At 36.9% G+C, this 19,593-nt stretch overlaps 1 long non-coding RNA gene across 7 annotated transcripts in view; it reads right to left on the minus strand.

Annotated features, from left to right (window-relative positions):
• LOC141378650 (uncharacterized) overlaps positions 1 to 19,593 on the minus strand; it is a 219,681-nt gene that overhangs the window by 138,829 nt on the left and 61,259 nt on the right. Inside the window, exon 3 of one of the 7 annotated variants that reach the window (XR_015478786.2) lies at positions 3,117 to 3,160. The exons of the other annotated variants lie outside the window; for them this stretch is intronic. This is a non-coding gene — a long non-coding RNA (uncharacterized LOC141378650). The remainder of the gene's footprint in view (positions 1 to 3,116; positions 3,161 to 19,593) is intronic. 7 annotated transcript variants of the gene reach the window in all.

Here is a 19,593-nt window from a genome sequence, read left to right on the forward strand (position 1 = left end):
TGTGTGTGTGTGTGTGTGTTTATGTGCATAAAGAAAGAGTTGATTGGACTTCCTTTTCCTCTGCTCAGTTTCTTACTAGGATAGTTTACATCCAAAATGAAAATTTGCTGCTCATTTACTCATGCTTATAGACCAAGATTTGTGGTGTTTTTCTTCTTTAGTAGAACATTATTTATTTATTCATTATCATTTAAAAAAAATTAAACTGTGATTTGTAAAATGCTGTCACTTGGAGAGTAAAAAACACACACAGTACAGGTAAAACAAAATGAATACCCATGGCACATGATGTACATAAAGGTCTTAAGAAGTGAAAGATCAGTTTGTGCAAAAACTTGACATTATTTATATTATAATTATTACAATCCATAGATTCAGCAAATGTTTTACTGGAGACAAAAAGTCACCTACATGTTAGATGACAAGAGTAAACTAACAGCAAATGTTCAAGAAATTAAATTAAAGGTGCAGTAAGTGATTGTCTTCAGAAACATGTTTTGCCGTGCTGGTTAAAAGTCTCTTCACATTCCAATAGTAATAATTACAGTAAATGATCTAAATGTATTTATACGTCATTTTATATTCTGGATCAAGGATAAAACTAAAAACTGTACATCCAATTAACTATTGTCAGGCCGACAATTAACTTAATAACTTGACATTGTCGAGGCTCGAACTAGTGACCTTCTTGCTGTGAGGTGATCGTGCTACCCATTGCGTTGCCCCAAAAGGGACTCCTATTTCTAAAATTATTCCCCATTCTTGCAGTGTGAATTTAACCCAGTCGGTCCTACTGCATCCAACCCTCTCTGAGCTGGGATTGGCGACTCTCTGCGTGAGAGTCGGATGCTCTAACAAGGAGGCTAAATGCCATGACCTCTAGCACCTGTCATCAGAGCACTTTTGGAGGTCAGAGAAGTGAGGCTTACCTGCACAGCACTTCACTGGCTAGCTGGCCCCCGTTACATTTACCCCCCTAAGCCTCACTCCCATCTGGGTCACAGCACCACTGTAACCACGCCGGTTCTACACCCATGTCACTCTAAGCTGTGATTGAACCGGTGACCTTCCACAAGGCAGTCAGTTGCTCTAACAAGGCCTCGAGAGCACCTTTAGAGGTCAGAGGAGTGAGGTTTATAAACATGGAAAAAGTGTGTACCTCCACCAATAAATCTAGGAACTGTGTAAAAGTTGAACATGTATGTATTGTACATACAGTATTATCCCCAGATTTCTTTTCGCCTTTTAGTTCACACAGATTTTTATTTGTTCCACTTAGCTCTTTGCGCCACAGTTTTTTGGGGGCATTTATACTATTAAACACTCTGCTGGCTTATAAACGGCTCATATTTCAATGAAAACGTATTAAAAATAGTAACTAGCAGGCAAATTTGCAGAGATAAGCGTGAGGAGCTCTTATGTGCTGATAAACGTGTAACGCTCCCATCTGTCTCTATAAGCAGAAACATCCTTCAATGAATGTCTTCTCCATCCATATTGTGATATTTGTCAGTTAATTGGTCAGCAAGACATGCTTTAATGATTTCAGTCCTTCTGTTTTGTCCATGTGTGTGTGTGTATCAGGCTGTGTGTATGTCAGTGTGGCATTTGGAAGAGACGGATATCCATTCATTTCCTGGTCTGACAGAGCAATCTAGATAATGAAAGACTCTTTACTGGCCTCAATTAAACTGTTACTCAGCATAAATGAGTTCAATAAATCCATTCTACACAATCAGATGCTAGATAAGAAATGTCCAGTGGCTAAAATCTTTATATCATTATGAAACTCAGGCATTGTCACTCTTCATTTTGCTCCGCAAGTTGAGTGGATACTTTGTGAGAGTGTGTGTTGGGTGTAAAGCGAGAAGAAAATTCTTGCTTCATTTACTCACCCTTGTGTTTTTCAAAACAAAACACAAAAGTAGATATTTTTTCTGACATTTTTCCACTGAAATGCTTCTTGTAAATCTAATTAGCATATCTAGTATTAATAAATAGTGAAGCGCAGTGTTGTTCACACTTTGTGTTAGAAAACTATGGCAGATGGCCACTGGAAAGATTTCAGTGGAAAACAAATACCATTTTAGTCGTTTCCTCACACACAGTGATGGAATTAAGGTGAATTCGGTGCACATTTACTAGTAAATATAAGCCTATTGGAATAACTTTTTATACCTAAACTTAGACAAATTATAAATTTTACACAATTTGTTTCCCAAGAAGTTTTACAAAGCAGGAAATTATTGTAAACCTAAGTAAAACATAAATGGTGTGAGCAGTGATGCCAGATATAGCTGACTTATTCCAGCCCAAAAGCTGTCCAAAATCCACTCAAATGCATAAACAAACGCCGAAAATATTAGATTATTATTTTATTTTATTAGTATTTATTTAAATCAGAAATTAGCCTAGTTACGTTTACTTTCATTTTTTATCCATACAGAAATTAAAAACAGTCACAGAACCACAATACTAAAATTACAACATAACCGGATCACATCACAACACTGCACTTATTTTCATGTACATTATGCTACCTATTAGCCTAGATATTGTAGATTTATTTGTGTTAAGATGCTATTTAAATAGTTTACGAAAAATTTGCATTTAATTTCCCATCAAATTAAAATAAAGTATTTTAGATCAGTGTTTCTCAACCACGTTCCTGGAGGACCACCAGCTCTGAACATTTTCCTTGTCTCTTTTACCAAACACACCTGATTCACATCATCGGCTCATTAGCAGAGACTGAAAGACCTGTAATGGGCGTGACAGACAAAGGAGGAATTCAAAACATGCAGTGCTGGTGGTCCTCCAGGAACGTGGTTGAGAAACACTGTTTTAGATGTTAGTTTCAGTCTGTTAGTTTTAAGGATATTAATTAGCTAGTGTGCTCCACTGTCTCTAGTAAATCTGGTGAGCCTAAAAATAATTTCTTTGGCGACTCACCAAATGATGACTTGTTTGACACAACAGTAACGGGACACAAGAGTTACAGCTTCAACAGCAGCCCCATGGATTCAGGTAAATGCATAATACCATAAATACATTTAGGTGCTGCTTGTCAATCAGACAACGCTTCAATGTTTCATGAAAAAGTGCTGTAAGTTTACCTGCAGGCATTGCGTGACACACGTGCACATGAAGGGGATTCGTCCTAAAAAGAGTAAGAGTACATAGTTACTTTTTTAAAGCAAAATGTATGTTTCAAAACCGCCCAAATTTTGTCAACCTGCCTAAGCCATTTTTTACCTGTACAATCAAATTCAAAACCATCCACTTTGGCAACACTGGGTGGGAGTCAAAATTTCTTCTCAATTATAAAAATATAAAAGAAAAGGAAATTTTTTTTTATTTTATTAGTTTTCTTACTCTTTTCTTTTTTATTCGTTCATTTATTCATTTATTCATTATCTTTTCGGCTCAGTCATTTTATTCATCAGGGGATTGCCACAGCGGAATGAACCGCCCACTTATCCAGCTCATGTTCTATGCAGCGAATGCCCTTCCAGCTGCAACCCAACACTCGGAAACACTTATACACTCTTGCATTCACACTTGTACACCACAGCCAATTTGGCTTATTTAATTCACCGATACAGCATGTCACCTATACAGCATGTCACCTATACAGCATGTCTTTGGACTGTGAGGGAACCCGAAGCAAACCCACACCAACACGGTGAAAACATGCAAACTCCACACAGAAATGCCAACTGACCCAGCCAGGGCTCGAACCAGCGACGTTCATGCTGCAAGGCGATCGTGCTACCCACTGCTCCACCGTGACACCTATATTTCATTTTCCATGTAAGATATTTAATTTATTTCTCAGTAAAATTCTTGTAAGTCTAATTGGCATATGCAATGTGAAGTGTTTGACATTTTCCGTGAAGAAAAACAACCAAATTTTTGTCTGAATGACTTTAAAAAGATTTTAAAATGACAATTTTAATCACTTTACATACTGTAATTAAAGCTGCAACCACAAAGGTGTCAACACTCCACTTTTATTTATTTATTTTTTGGTTCAATAAGTGTATGTATAGTAATATGTATTGCAAACCCACTTCTTTCATTATTTGTAATACAAAACTTTAAACTTGACATTGGTCTTTCAGCCATCTATTGCTTGCTATTAAAGACTGAAAAAGAATAAAATTTTAGTCTTATTCAGGCGACGCAATGGCGCAGTAGATAGTGTTGTCGCCTCATAGCAAGAAGGTTGCTGGTTCGAGCCTTGGTTGGGTCAGTTGCCATTTCTGTGTTGAGTTTGCATGTTCTCCCTATGTTCGCGTGGATTTCATCACGGTGCTTCAGTTTCCCCCCACAGTCCAAAGACATGCTGTACAGGTGAATTGGGTAAGCTAAATTATCCATAGTGTATGTGTGTGAATGAGTGTGTATGGATTTTTCCCAGGGATGGGTTACAGCAGGGAGGGCATCCGCTGCGTAAAACATATGCTGGATAAGTTGGCAGTTCATTCAGCTGTGGTGACCCCAGATTAATAAAGGGACTAAGACAAAAAAAAAATGAATGAATAAATTATTAGCCTTATTCCTCAATGTTTTTTGTATGGCTACTCTGTATTTATACTCTATTCGTTCATTTTCCTTCGGCTTAGTTCCTTATTTATCAGGGGTCACCACAGCAGAATGAACTGCCAACTATTCCAGCATACAGTATGTTTTACGCAGTGGAAACCCTTCCAGCCGCAACTCAGTACTGGGAAACAAATATGCACCCTTGCATTCAGACATGCACTCATACACTACGGCCAGTTTAGTTTTAACCAATTCACTTATACATCTTCGGACTGTGGGGGGAAACTGAAGCACCCAGAAGAAACCGCCCTATTAATATTTGAATAACTTAATGAATTATTTTAGCTTGATAAACCCTGTTAGCTACCTGATTGTAATTTCATTCTAAACATCAGTGTTTAGAATATGTGGTTCCACAAGGGCTTTTAATGAAACAAGTGAGTAATGAGTAAATTACAATTTTGTCAGAATTAGCCCTCACAAAAAAAATAAATAAATAAATGCAATTCATTTATGTTGTCCAGGAACAAACCGATTAACTTAACCTAATAGTTTTTACAAATTTAAGTGGATTGAACATAAAACAATTAAATTGTCCTAAAAAGAAAAAAATGTTGTTTCAACTCATTTTGAATACGTACACTGTAAAACCCAACAGTCAGCGTTTACTCAAATTAAATGAGTGTAGTTAACTCAATTTCCTAAAAGTTAATTCTACTCATTTGAAAAGAGTTTTAAACTCAGTGTTGAAGGTAATGAGTTCAGTAAATACCTCATTACTTCAACTTAAATGAAATAAGTTGACTTATTGGGTTTTACAGTACTCAGTTGGTTTGAGTTCTCTTCATTTATTTGGTTTTACCATGCTCAAATTGTGTCATTTACTCACATGGATTAAGTTCACAGTCCTCATTAGGATTAGTTTTTGAACTTAAATGGTTTGTTGCAATAATATTTCTCAAAACGTTTGAGTTACCTTAACTTATTGGGTTTCACAGTGTAGTTAAAACAAGCAGCAAAAGTAATTTCTTGAGTGCTTAAAAAAGTCTGAAAAGGTTGAGGTGGGTGATCTACCTTATTCTAGTGCACCTAAAGTCTCGTTTGTGTCATTCTTTCCGTCTCTCTCCTCTCTTACTCTTGTGGATAAAGGAACAGATGGGCGGACGAGTCACTGGCTCTGTTTTATGGGGTGAGAAGACCCAAGAGAAAAAGGTTTTCATTTCTCAGAGCCTCTGTGAGAACCTCACTCTCTCTCTCCTTGTCAGAACAGATGGAGCATATTTTATGTTCTCTTTCAGCTCTCTCAGCCTTGAGGAAATATTACAATGAAGCTGATATGCCATGCGTTAGGACAGACCTCATCTGTCAGTGACACCTTTCTGAATTTGTGAACTGTTCTGTTTTGCAACCTTGTCAAAGAGTAAGTTTCATAGTGAGTGGTCCTGTAAACACTAGCCACCCTTGAGGGCTTCCTGCGGAGAGGAGGAATAATGAGAGCAAAGCTATCTAAAGGTTCTGAAGTGGGAGGGGCATAGAGACACAGAACTCTCTAATTGGACAGATATAGTGAGGTAAAGGACTTCTTAAGCAGCGCATACAGTAAATTGCTTGGTTACACTTTATTTTGATGGTCCGCTGAATTTAAGTTACATTGCGTCTACATGCAAACCAATTCCGATTAGATTATAAGAAGGACTGTTAGGTTGAGGTTAGCGTTAGTTTTAGTCGACATGGAGTCTTATAGTTTCTTATAGTCAGTTAAATGTCTGTTTAGTAGCAGTACTAACAGATATCAAGCAGACAGTCTACTATTACTCAAATGGAACATCAAAACAAAGTGGTACCGATTGCTTTGTCAAATGGATCAAAGACCACTCATGGCAATATATTTAATGAGTTATATGAAAAGATCAATAGTATCTGGATGCAACCTTTATGATGCAAGCTGAGACTGCATCTCTCAGTGATGCAATGTCAGACACAATGCACTCAAGGGAGCTAGTGACGTCACTGTGAGGGATAGGGTTAGGTGAAAAACTCATTAAAAAGCCCAGCTCAGATTGCACTGCACTGCACCAGGTCTGCATCCAGACACCTCTCGAAAAGATTGCTAGCATATTGATTATTGCATGTTATGCCATGGTCTGTTGAAACTCTTAATAGGCTGGAGAGTGTGCATTATTTTCATTAAAATGCACAAGTAGCTCCAGTCAGTTTTGATCACAGGCCTCAGAATGTTCTCTTACTTGTGCTCGTATGTTTTTTTATTTTTATTTTTTTATTTTACAAAATGCCCCTAATGTTACACATTTAACAGCAAACATTTCTGAAATAGGCTTTAGATGCTTTCTCTTCAAAATGCATCTTATGTGCCCTTGAACTGGTGTTTCATGACATACAGCTTTGTGAATGTTTAATTCCATTTGTACAAACTTGTATAGATTATTGTGTTTTTAACAATCGTAACGTTATTCTACTTAAAGCAATGATCACAGTATTTTGTAAGATCAATTTGATGAAATCAATTTGCCTAGCCTTATAATTTAGAAATTTGAAAGAGGCATAATTACACACAATTTTTTTACTTTAGTTGTTCAAAACTATATGTTAAATGGATTTTACAAAAAACTAAACAGAACAACGTGAAGGTTTAAAGTTGATAGGAAATAAAATAAATTATTCTTAATTTCATTAGCCAATGCATAAAGTAACATACTCCTAAAGTGTATTTAATTGATATGGTACTTTTAGTACGATTTGTATGTTTATTATAAAATGTAAATCACTGAAATTCTGCTATAGGTAGCCCAGCTATTGCAGTGTTACAAGTAATGTTAAGAGAAAGCCAATATAGATCCCTCATCATAGTGGTAGAAAGTAGACAAAAGAAACTTGTGACTGGAAATGTGACTGAAAACACACTCCAGGTTTGACTGGAAAGGTCTTATGTGTTCACCTGTGATTGGACTGATGAAATCGCATCCTAAATTTGCGGTCACACTGCACTTTTCTCTCCATAGACTTCCATATGCACGCGAATGCATCAGACCGGAAACGCAAGTTCGTGCATCAAGTTTCACAGTTCACTGCATTGCAAAGTTCAAGCTTTGTGAACTCTGACCTGCGAAATTGCATCACTTGACTGCGTGAGACCAATCAGAGATCAAAACGTGACCTCTCTGCACAGAAATTTGAAATATGGAGCAATCGCTCGCTTTTTTAAATGTCCAATTATTTTGTTTAACCGCAGCTTTATGGAGGGTACAGTATATACAGGATTTAGAGATTGATATTCAATACCTTTTAAGACCTTTTTAAAGACTTTTTGCATACATTAAGACCTCATCATCACCACTTTAGATTTCAACCAGTAACATTGCTGACATTTTAACTTGCAATATATTTACTAAATATTGATTAATATTGCAAGAAATGAATCCTAAACTAAAACTGAATTAAATACTAAATAAAAAATATTAACCCAACAGGTGGCACCTTTACAAAAGCAGGAATAACAGTGTTTCCCTGATTACTGCAGTAAACAAAGCAGTGTGATGTCAAATCTAGCAGAATTTGTTTGATTTCATAAACTACACAGCATCCCAACATCAACGATTAAATTCAGGCAAACTTTAGCATACTGATACAAAATGTAATACCTTGTAAAATAGCATTTAAGACTTTAATATTTTTTAAGGGCCTTAAATATTTCTAAATTGATTTATCATTTTTTTATACTTTTTAAGACACCCTGTAATAACGTTGGCAGGTATGAACAGCATGAACAACCTCTCTCTATATGTCTGTCACTGCTGATTTCCTGGAGGGACTAGAAAATCTATGTCAAAATCTATGAAAATTCGGACAAATATTGCACTTCAATGAGCAAAACTAGTTTAAACTAAGCCCTACCTTGGCAAATGACCATGAGTGTTTTCTTTGTAACTGTAACATTTCTGGGTGACGCGGTGGAGCAGTGGGTAGCACAATCACCTCACAGCAAGAAGGTTGCTGGTTCAAGCCTCGGCTGGCATTTCTGTGTGGAGTTTGCATGTTCTCTCAGTGTTCACGTAGGTTTCCTCCGGGTGCTCCGGTTTCCCCCACAAGTCCAAAGACATGCACTATAGGTGAATTGGGTAAGCTAAATTGGCCGTGGTGTATGTGTGTGAACAAGTGTGTATGGGTGATTCCCAGTGATGGATTGCAGCTGGAAAAGCATCCGCTGCCAAAAACATGGGCTAGATAAGTTGGTGGTTAATTTTACTGTGGCAATCCCTGATTAACAAAGGGACTAAACCGAAAGAAAATGAATAAATGACTGAATGTAATATTTTCGTTCAATGTATAGTATAATTAAACTGAACGATAAGATTGCCTTCATATATTGCTGTCACATGATTTACCTATAATGTAATTTTTGTCATTTGTGTCCAGTCATAGTTTGCAGCTTGAATGCATTTATGCATGTATTTATGACATGACTTTTTTTTAACAAAAATGTAATTACAATATTATATCTGACAGGTTAATTGCATCTAACATGTATCCCATGCTTATCCTATGCTTATTTTTGAACAAAATGTGATGTAGTCACCAAAATGAAACTCATTTGACCCATAAATGTCTCCTCCAAGTCAAGAAAGGGCCTGAAATTTGAATGTGACTCAGTAGGCCATTTGACTTTGAGCCACCGTTTCCTCCCTAAAGTAAAACTCCTCTTTGTCTCATAGGAAACAATTATAAGCCTAGTGACATTTGCTGTCCAATGCATAAAAAAGGCAATGAAAGCACCTTTTTTTCCTCTTTCATATCTGCATAAGCTTACTTGCAGGCTGCTTTGTACAGCTTTCACACCGTAGGGAAGAAAATCCCTAGACGGCAGTCGTCCAAGTTCATTTCCCAGAGACTGAGAGTTGTCCATTAGTCAACCCTCCAAAGGGATGGCTGCTCCCCTGTTGACTGACCAGCAGACATTGGGATTGCTGTCACTTAAAGCCCATCACTTTCCATCTTTGTCCCTTGGCGCAAGCTCAGATAGACAGACTTGGAATAAAAAACTAAATAAATAAAAACACTGGATTTTCCAAGGCTCAACTGCAATATAATGATTTGGCCATAAATTTTTTTGTTAGCTCCACAACTGTATGGATTCACATTACATTTAGAGTATCTTGTTTGTGACTTGCAGACGGCATCCACTGCATGCGGTTTGTTCCAAATCCCCAAATCTCAGAGGCAGCCAAGACCATTGATTGCATTATAAATCATAAATATACATTTTTCATACAGTGTTGTGGAGAAATTCAAAACATCGTCGTCCTTTGGGAAGATGCATTTATCAGAGTTTAGAAGTGTGCAGAGTTCATGAGAATTCCTGCGGTATTAGGTGAGCAGATGCAAATCTCTGCCTCTGTGATTTCACGCTTGGACTTTTCCGAATACATAACCCTGAGAACCGGCTCAGGACAGTAGAGGGGCCGGTTGGGGCTGGAACGCCAGACGTTTGGTGAACTGTGGATCTTATCATATGGTTTCACTTTGAGATCTGTAAGGGTCTCAGTGTTTGTTTGGATGAAAATTTGAGTTTTTTTTTCCCCTCCCTTTGTGCTAGCTAAGCCTGCTGTATCTGCTTCTCTGAAAAAATGGGCATCGATACATGTGTATGTTTGTTTAAGGTTGGTATTTTCTGTGTGAGTTAACTCGGAGCTTATGTTATGCTCCAGAAGTAGCCCATTTCCTCCCGCTGAGCGCAGCCAGTTTAAAGAATTGTGGGGTGAGGTAATTAGAATTTGTTTTGTGTTCCTAGCTGGGATACTTTTTCTTCATCTTTTTTCTCTCTTAATAAACCACTTTTGCTTTATTGTGAAATATATGTAAAGTGATTAAAATGCAATAGATTGCTGTGAACATTAACAAGTGTTTAATAGTAAATGACTGTTAAATTGATGCCGTGGTCTGTTTTTGTGGTCGCAATTAGCATTTTATTTAAAACTTTCTAGTGTATACAAGAATATACTAGGGTTGATGATGAGGTTAATTGAAAATAATTCTATTTATGGACACAAAAACTTAAAATGCCTTTATTTGTTAACATTAATTAATGCATGAGTTAACAATGGCCAATGTATTTATACATAATTTCATGCTTTTAATACTTTTTAGAATGTTAATTAATTAAAACACCATTGTCCATTGGTTGTTCATGTTTGTCTATAATGTTAACAAAAGCAACCACTGGTTTCAGCTATTTATTAGTAAATGTAAACATTAATATTAAGATAGTTAAATGCAGTAAAAGTATTGTCTACACTCACCAGCCACTTTATTAGGTACACCTGTCCAATTGCTCATTAACTAGCAAATGTCTAATCAGTCAATCACATGGCAGCAACTCAATGAACTTAGGCATGTAGACATGGTCAAGACGATCTTCTGCAGTTCAAACCGAGCATCAAAATGGGGAAGAAAGGTGATTTAAGTGACTTTGAACGTGGTGAGGTTATTGGTGTCAGACAGGCTGGTCTGAGTATTTCAGAAACTGCTGATCTACTGGTATTTTCATGCACAACCATCTCTAGGGTTTACAGAGAATGATCCAAAAAAGAGAAAATATCTAGTGAGTGGCAGTTCTGTGGGTACGAATGCCTTGTTAATGCCAGAGGTCAGAAGAAAATGGCCAGACTGCAGCCAATAGAAAGACAAAAGCAACTCAAATAACCTCTCATTACAAGCTATGCAGAAGAGCATTTCTGAATGTACAACACATCAAACATTGAGGCCGATATGCTACAGCAGAAGAGGACCACACCGGGTGCCAATCCTGTCAGCACAGAACAAGAAACTGAGGCTACAATTCGCACAGACTCACCAAAATTGGACAATAGAAGATTGGAAAAACATTTCCTGGTCTGATGAGTCTCAATTACTGCTGCAACATTCGGATGGTAGGGTCAGAATTTAGCATCAACCACATGAAAGCGTGGATCCATCCTGCCTTGTATCAAAGGTTCAGGCTGGTAATGGTCATGTAATGGTGTGAGGGATACTTTCTTGGCACACTTTATTAGTACCAATTGAGCCTTGTGTCAATAAGCCTTTTTTTTCAACTGCGAGTGCACGGCGCACAAGAATAAAACACAAGAGGCAACAGGCGGTTAAAACGTGAGGCGCACAGGGTGCATAAGCAGCGCGCAAAATGCTCATTGCTGTTATTAAATCATTCAAAAGAGGCGTCTCTCAATGCAAAAAGCGTGTTTGGTGTGATCGGCCCCTAAGGCAGTTCTGAAGGCAAAAGGGGGTCCAACCCATACATACTTCTCAGTTTTTATTTGCATTTAAAAAAAAAAAAAAAACTCAGAATTTGCCTGGGGTATTAATAATTTTGGTTTTGACTTTATATATTTATTTATTTATATTTTATCTAAATGTTTTTTGCTAAATAAATTAATCAAACACTCGAAATAAACAAAGCACATTGTAATATATGGGAAAAAAATACATAAACATATATACATATATACATATATATATTCATATTTCCTTAAACGCAAAATATGTGAGCAGTTTAGAACTTAAATTTTATGATTATGATTTATTTTTTTAAATAACTGTTTACATGATATGGTAAGTGCATTGAGTATATACCTTTACCTTTGACCTGCTGTAACATGCTTAAAATAACAATAAACAGTTGAAGTCAGAATTATTCTTTTTTAAATATTTCCTAAATGCTGTTTAACAGAGCAAGGAAATTTTCACAGCATGTCTGATAATATTTTTCTTCTATAGAAAGTCTTATTTGTTTTATTTTGGCTTAAATAAAATCAGTTTTTAATTTTTTAAACACTATTTTAAGGGCAAAATTATTAGCCCCCTTTAAGCATTTTTTTTTTTCAATAGTCTACAGAAAAAACCATCGTTATACAATAACTTGCCTAATTATTCTTAGTTAAGCCTCTAAATTTCACTTTAAGCTGTAAAGAAGTGTCTTGTAAAATATTTAGTAAAATATTATTTACTGTCATCATAGCAAAGATAAAAGAAATCAGTAATTAGAAATGCGTAATTAAAACTATTATGATTAAAAATGTGTTGAAAAAAATATCCTCTCTGTTAAACAGAAGTTGGGGAAAAAATAATTCAGGGGGGCTAATAGTTCTGACTTCAATGTAGTTACAGTATCAACAAAACTGTTTGAAACTAACACCAACGACAAACAAATTTGAGACTGCATTAAAGATCTGTCCTTTTTCTTTATCATGGATGCTCTCCTATGTCATTGACCCACTTGCCATCTTCTCCTTTGTGCATTTTTAGATATTCCCCCTCTGCGCACACTCACGGTCTGTTTCGCATTATGACAGTAACCTTACTCTCTGTTTGTGCCTCTTGGCCCCGAGCAGGAAGTGCAGGGTCACCCTTCAGACATCATGATGGCAGACAGGCGTCCACTTTAATGTCTCCTCATCGCTTGCATACACTGCGCACCATTACGTTGGCCTTATTGGATTTCACGGCCCACCATACCCCACTAATTAATGTCAGAACCTTCCCTCTATCATAGCACAAGTGAGGCTCCCCGAACGGGTTTACCTCCATGAAGCTCTGGAGACTAAACACAGTTAGCAAGGGCACCGGGAACAGTGTTTCCACAGCGGGACGGATCAGGATCAAGCCCTGGGACTGGCCCTGGTGTGACCTGTGGTGTAGCCAATGAAGAGAGAGGAGAGAGAGGGATGGGTTTAGGTGTGAGGTTCGACCCTGCTGAGTCTCACTGTAATTGCATTAACCCCATACCCTCGCTAGCACAACACTTCATTTGTCGTCCCAGCGCCTGGTCCCGCTGATTGACACGTCAGCCCTGCTCTCGTCTCGTTCCATCAGGCCTTCAGAGCGGCACATGTGCCCACTTCTCATCGAGCAGACAGATGAACTGCCATCAAACACTGTATGCTCTTAACAACATAGGGTCAGGTTGATGTATAATGTGCAGAAATGTCACTTTAACAAAGTTGCATAGGCATTAAGCTGAAATCTAAACCCATGGCTGTTGTAAATCACTGTAAAACAATATGAGTTTAGGCTGACTTTTTAAGATATATGATTTTTCTTCTAAGTGCAATCTCTGTTTACAAGGATCTTTAGGCACTTTTAAAAAAAATGTTTGGGAATGACCCTAGGCAAGGACCGGTGTAAGATTCTGAGAGTATGATAACCTTGGATAAAAATATCACGGTTTCACGGTATTGTGATTACCGTTTTAAAATATATTATTTTTAAATCTTTTGGTAAAAACAAAACCTCCCCCTTTAAACAAAATATATTTTACTTTGAGAAACATTTATAACACCAAGCCCTCCTGTTCTTTTCCTCCTCCTGCTTTGAGCAGATGTTTAGCTGAAATAAAAATCTGGCTTTCAGCTAACTTTTTAAAATTAAACAGCGACAAAACTGAAGCCCTTCTCATCGGCACTAAAAGTGTTTTGGATAAAGCTGATAAATTCACTATAAACATCGATAACAGTACAATTTTTCCCTCCATGCAGGTAAAGAGTTTGGGTGTCATCTTGGATAGCACACTCTCATTTGAAGGTCACATTAATAATATTACACGTACTGCATATTTCCACCTGCGTAATATAAAACTCGTCTCCGCCCTTCTCTCACAACTAATAACACAGCCATTCTCATCCACGCATTAGTTACTTCACGTCTTGACTACTGTAATGCACTTCTTTCTGGACTTCCTTCCAAACTTCTCCATAAACTCCAACTGGTTCAGAACCATGCAGCTCGTGTCATCTCTAGGACCCCATCTCACGAGCACGTCACACCACTCCTCTATCAGCTTCATTGGCTTCCAGTAAAATATCGAATTGATTTTAAAATATTACTTCTAACTTTCAAGGCACTTCATAATCTCGCTCCTCAATATTTCACTGAACTTCTCCATATCTACACCCCTTCTCGTACCCTTAGGTCAGCTAACAACTTCACTCTGGCACCACCTCGCACTCGACTGAGCAAAATGGGAGACAGATCTTTTAGTTCTATGGCTCCTAGGCTATGGAACTCACTTCCAGTAGATCTTAGGAGCAGTGATAGTCTTCACAATTTTAAATCACGTCTAAAGACCCATCTTTTTAAGCAGGCTTTTACTTAACAATTTTTTATCATGTTTTTATTATGTTCTTTTATATTTGCTATTGCGTTTTAACTTGTTTGGTCATTGATTGTTTTTAGTAATGTTTAAGTTGTTTAGCATGTCTGATGATGCTTACTGTAAGGCGACCTTGGGTGTCCAGAAAGGCGCCATTTATAAATAAAATGAATTATTATTATTATTATTATTATAATATTTCGGAGCAGTAAGGTCAGGCTAAATAACTCAAATGGATCATTGACATCTGATATCTTAATTTCAAGAGTTCACACTTATCTATTGCTTGATATAAATTTGTCATGCTGTTCAGAGAGAGACCCCTGAGCTGGGAGATACTTGAGCCCAGGGCTCCCGCCTGGTCCTGTAGCATAGAAAGGGGTGGGGTGGACGAGGTAGATGGGGTGGTTTCTTCAAAAACGAAGATCAGAAAGGTAGGATGAATGGGCTTATATATTGGGCTAGAATTCATCTGATTGGTCTAGCAATGAAATCTGGTTGAACTAGCAATGATTATTGATGTGATGCCAACCGCGACCAATCATATCACATGATCCTCTCGAAATTAGTTTATAAAACTTCATAAGTTTCAAAAACACAGATTTCTTTTTTCACAGCAGCAAAAAATAAATAAATAAAAAAAATTTGCTAGCTAACCATTGGAATCCTCACACAATGGATAGACGAACCTGAACTGTGTATTTGATGGACATGCTATAAATGGAACTCTCAACTTCTTATATACATGGAGTTAATGCTAAAACTGTCAGTATGTGGCATTCAGCTTTTGATGTTGTCATCTTTTTAAAAATTTTCTTGGAAAAAAATTATTTAATTGATTTGTTTGTTTTTATTTATTTATCTTTCGATGTCTACCAAGATAAAAAAAAATCAGATCTTTAGTGGTTTAAAGTGATTTGATGAATTGGAATTATAACTATTCCACAACGTTCTTCCACACTTGAGAAATATGAATCACAATAAATTTAGATTTTTAATACTGCCAATGAAAAATTTTATCACCATAGAGTTGAGAAGCTTTTGTTGTCTATCTTCAAGTAAAATAAAAAAAAAAAAAGTAATATAATGTTCACAATCCAAATAAAAAAATCGTATTACTCAAACTTTGAAAATATGGACTTATATTGTTCTTCATCTCAAGGCCTAAACTGTCACCCAATGAATGATACTTATAATCATTATAAATCTTGATTTTACATAAACGTTAAAGTATAAAAGAGAATGTGTCTCCCTTAACTACTTGTGATTCTACTGACCAAAATGCATCCAAATACCAGGTGTAGACATGGCTTTGGACTCCCTCTGACTCTCCAGTGATGATGTTAATGAAGCTTATAATGGAAATCCGCCTGAAAATTACATGACCCAAACATGACCTGAAACCCCACGTTCATCAGGCTAGAATCACGCATGCACACATGTAGCGTCTCTTTTTTTGCTTGTATGCTAAAACTTATATAAAAGGACGTTATGAGAGACAGGAGCTGCATCACTCAATTAGGCCAGAGCAGCCGCGGGGCAGCAGGGAGCAGCTCGCGGCAGATGGAGAACGTTCTGGCGCCCCTGCATGCCTGGACCCACAGTACTCCTTCAGCTGCCAGCACCGCCAGGAACCTGGCAAACCTGCGGCACAATTTCAAGGGTACGTGATTTCGAGAACCTGTAAACCCAGCCGGCTCAGGCTGCAGTTCTCAAATTGAGCCATTTTGTTTTGAAAATGGCCTGCTTTCTCTGAGTTTCACTACACCTCTGTTCCAGCGGTTAATGAGGTAGAGCAAGGATCCTCTGTATCACAGTTTGTATTACTCATATTCCTCCTTCCTATATTCCCACGATTCTATTCACATCCCAAAGTTCTCATTCATAGAGCTCTTATTTCCCGCTAATATTTTCCCTTTGTCATCTGCAAAGAAGTAGAACACCACGGACAAATTTTTCCACTGGAGTGCTGCCGGTTTACAGCTGCTCTGGGAAAACTGTCCAATTCGGAATAAACCTCAAAGTTCGTAAAGGCTATTAGGGAGACATTATGATTGTTTGGTGAGGGCCCAGGATCATTGTGCTGATTTGCTCCATTAAGAGAACTCTTTTTTTTTTTGTTCAACAGCGTTGAGGTGCAATCTAAATGCGCTGGCTGGCCTCTTCAAGGGCCTCGAATTGATATGGACAGATTTCAAAGTCTCGTGAAAGGTAATATCCATGGAATCGGGGAGTTCGGAACACATACAGTTCTATTCTGACAGTTAGAGAGAGAGAGATTGAAGCTCTAGGGAGATGAGATGGTTTTCATGCTGTGGTACAACTTTGAAAGTAAAACTGAGGCATGGCTCAACATCTGCACTTCTCACCAGAGTTCCCACCAGACTCATGGCAACCAAAAGAAGAGAGAAGCTGTCTGTGATACTCAGAGTAGAGTTCAGAGAAGAATTGAGACATGGGAGCTGTAGGGGAGGGGAATCAGCGCATGGTAAACATGATTGTTCTTTTTTTTTTTTTTCCTTAAACTTCATGCAGTAGGAGGATTTCTTCTTCTCTAAAAGCTTGGTTCCACACAATTCCTTCATGTTGTCCAAACACAAATTTATTTTAACTGAGTTAACTTAAAAAGCCCCTATTTAGCATTGTAAAAGGTCATATTTGGTTTTAGGGGTCTCCAACAACTGGCTGCATGCAAGGTAAAAAAATAAAAATTAAAATAAAAAAAAAACACTTTCATTGTATTATAATATACATTTATTTTAACCTAATTATCTTAATGACTCCTATGATTAGTTCAGCGAATCCCTTGTTTTTGTAATTATTGAATTTAATGATTAGCCCCCCCAACCCCCCCCCCTTTATTTTTTCCCCAATTTCTGTTTAACAGAGAGAAGATTTTTTCAACACATTTATAATCATAATAGTTTCAATAACTCATTTCTAATAACTGATTTCTTTTATCTTTGCCATGATGACAGTAAAAAATATTTTACTATATATTTTAAGACACTTCTATACAGCTTAAAGGGACATTTAAAGGCTTAACTAGGTTAATTAGGATTAATTAGGTTAACTAGGCAGGTTGGGTAATTACGCAAGTTATTGTATCATGATGGTTTGTTCAGTAGACTATCGAAAAAAATATACTGTGTAGCTTAAAGGGGCTAATAATTTTGACCTTAAAATGTTTTTTTATTTTTTATTTTTTAAACTGCTTTTATTCAAGCCAAAATAAAGCAAATAAGACTATCCAGAAGAAAAAATATTATCAGACATACTGTGAAAATTTCCTTGCTTTGTTAATCATCATTTGGGAAATATTTAAAAAAGAAATAAAATAAAACAAAGGGGGTTTAATAATTTTGATTGCAACTGTATTTTGAAAATTGACCGTGCCGCATGTGTCAAGAGGATCACGCATTCAGAAATTAAAATAAAAATTTTAAATTGTAGTTCTTCACCATTTAAATTGGTGAAGGAAGAATCACGTGCCATGTTTTCAACATGGTTTTGGACACAATATGTGAACAGTCCCATACAGATTTAAGCTGAGAGATACAGTACAAGCACTGATCTATAATAGATATGTATAATTACAAGCGGGGCGATTACAACTTATAACACACAATTGAACACATATTTTGCAAACTACACAAAATGAGGCAACAGTTTTAATTACACTTACATGTCATGATCCAGAGGAAAAAGAAACTGGTCCATTTAAACTGTAACAGTTACTGACAAAGTCCCAGTCAAAGTCTGATAAAGTCCCATAAATAATAGTCTCTGCTGCTCCTTCCTTTACAAGCAAACGGCCTGCGAATCCCACATTGCAGCGTAAGTTATTGTATCAATCATCAGAGAAATGAAGGAACAAACACAGCACATGGTTGACTATGCTGTGGTATCATTGTGAAAATAAAATTGAATCCTTTATTCCCTGCAGCCGAATGTCTATCTGTCAGTGATCCTCATCTTCATGCCATGATCAGTCCCGTGATGCGTTAGTGTCTGAATGAAAAGGCGAGTTCACATTTTACAGGATCTATAACTATATATTTAGTGATGTACCGAGTCGACGTTGATGTGTTCAAGCAAAATATTTGAGCCCAACTTGATTCCTTTATTCAACTTTGAGTCAACTATTACACTAAAGAATCAACAGTTTTAAACACAGGGCACTTTCGGATTTAAACCACAGCTGAATGTTTTCATTCGCTTAGTGCTGTATTACAGTCTGCATAAAAGGGAATTTTCAAATCGCTTTTTTTTTTTTTTTGCAAACTGAAGTAGATTGAACATAAAACAATTAGGTTGTCCCCAACAAAACTTAAGAGCTGTGTTGTTGAAAGTAGATAGAACATGCAGCACAAGTCATTTTTCAGTGTATGGAAAGAAGCACAAGTACAGTATTCTAGGCTGGGAGGACATGCCACTATGCGTCTTTTTCTAATCAACATTTTAAAGAAATTATTATGAAATGCTTTAATTTAACGCCGGCTGCCAAGTGTTTCTGAGAACTCATGAGTCATGCAGGTGATGCGGCAACCTTTCATGATTGCTTCTCACTCAAAAAGTTATTTCTTCTGCTCGTTCAATTTACTTAATTAAAATGAGCTAATGCAACACATTTTGTCACCACGTTATTACTGCATTCAATCTACTTAATTCAAATTTATCCATTTGTTTTGGGACTTAATTAATGATTCGTGTTGGCTTTGCTGAAAATGGCCAGTGGAGTTTTAGTATGAAGCTGAAAGGAATGTGCCATTTTATGAGCTTTTGAAAAAGATGATAAAGTTAGAGACATATTAGTGCCTAATGTTTAATATGTAAGGATTTCAAATTATTAATTTTACTTATCAGAAATTATGAGGATTCACTGT

This window comes from Danio rerio, chromosome 2 (assembly GCF_052040795.2).
Source record: "Danio rerio strain M-AB ecotype USA chromosome 2, GRCz13ab, whole genome shotgun sequence".
In the NCBI taxonomy this organism is placed as follows: domain Eukaryota; kingdom Metazoa; phylum Chordata; class Actinopteri; order Cypriniformes; family Danionidae; genus Danio; species Danio rerio.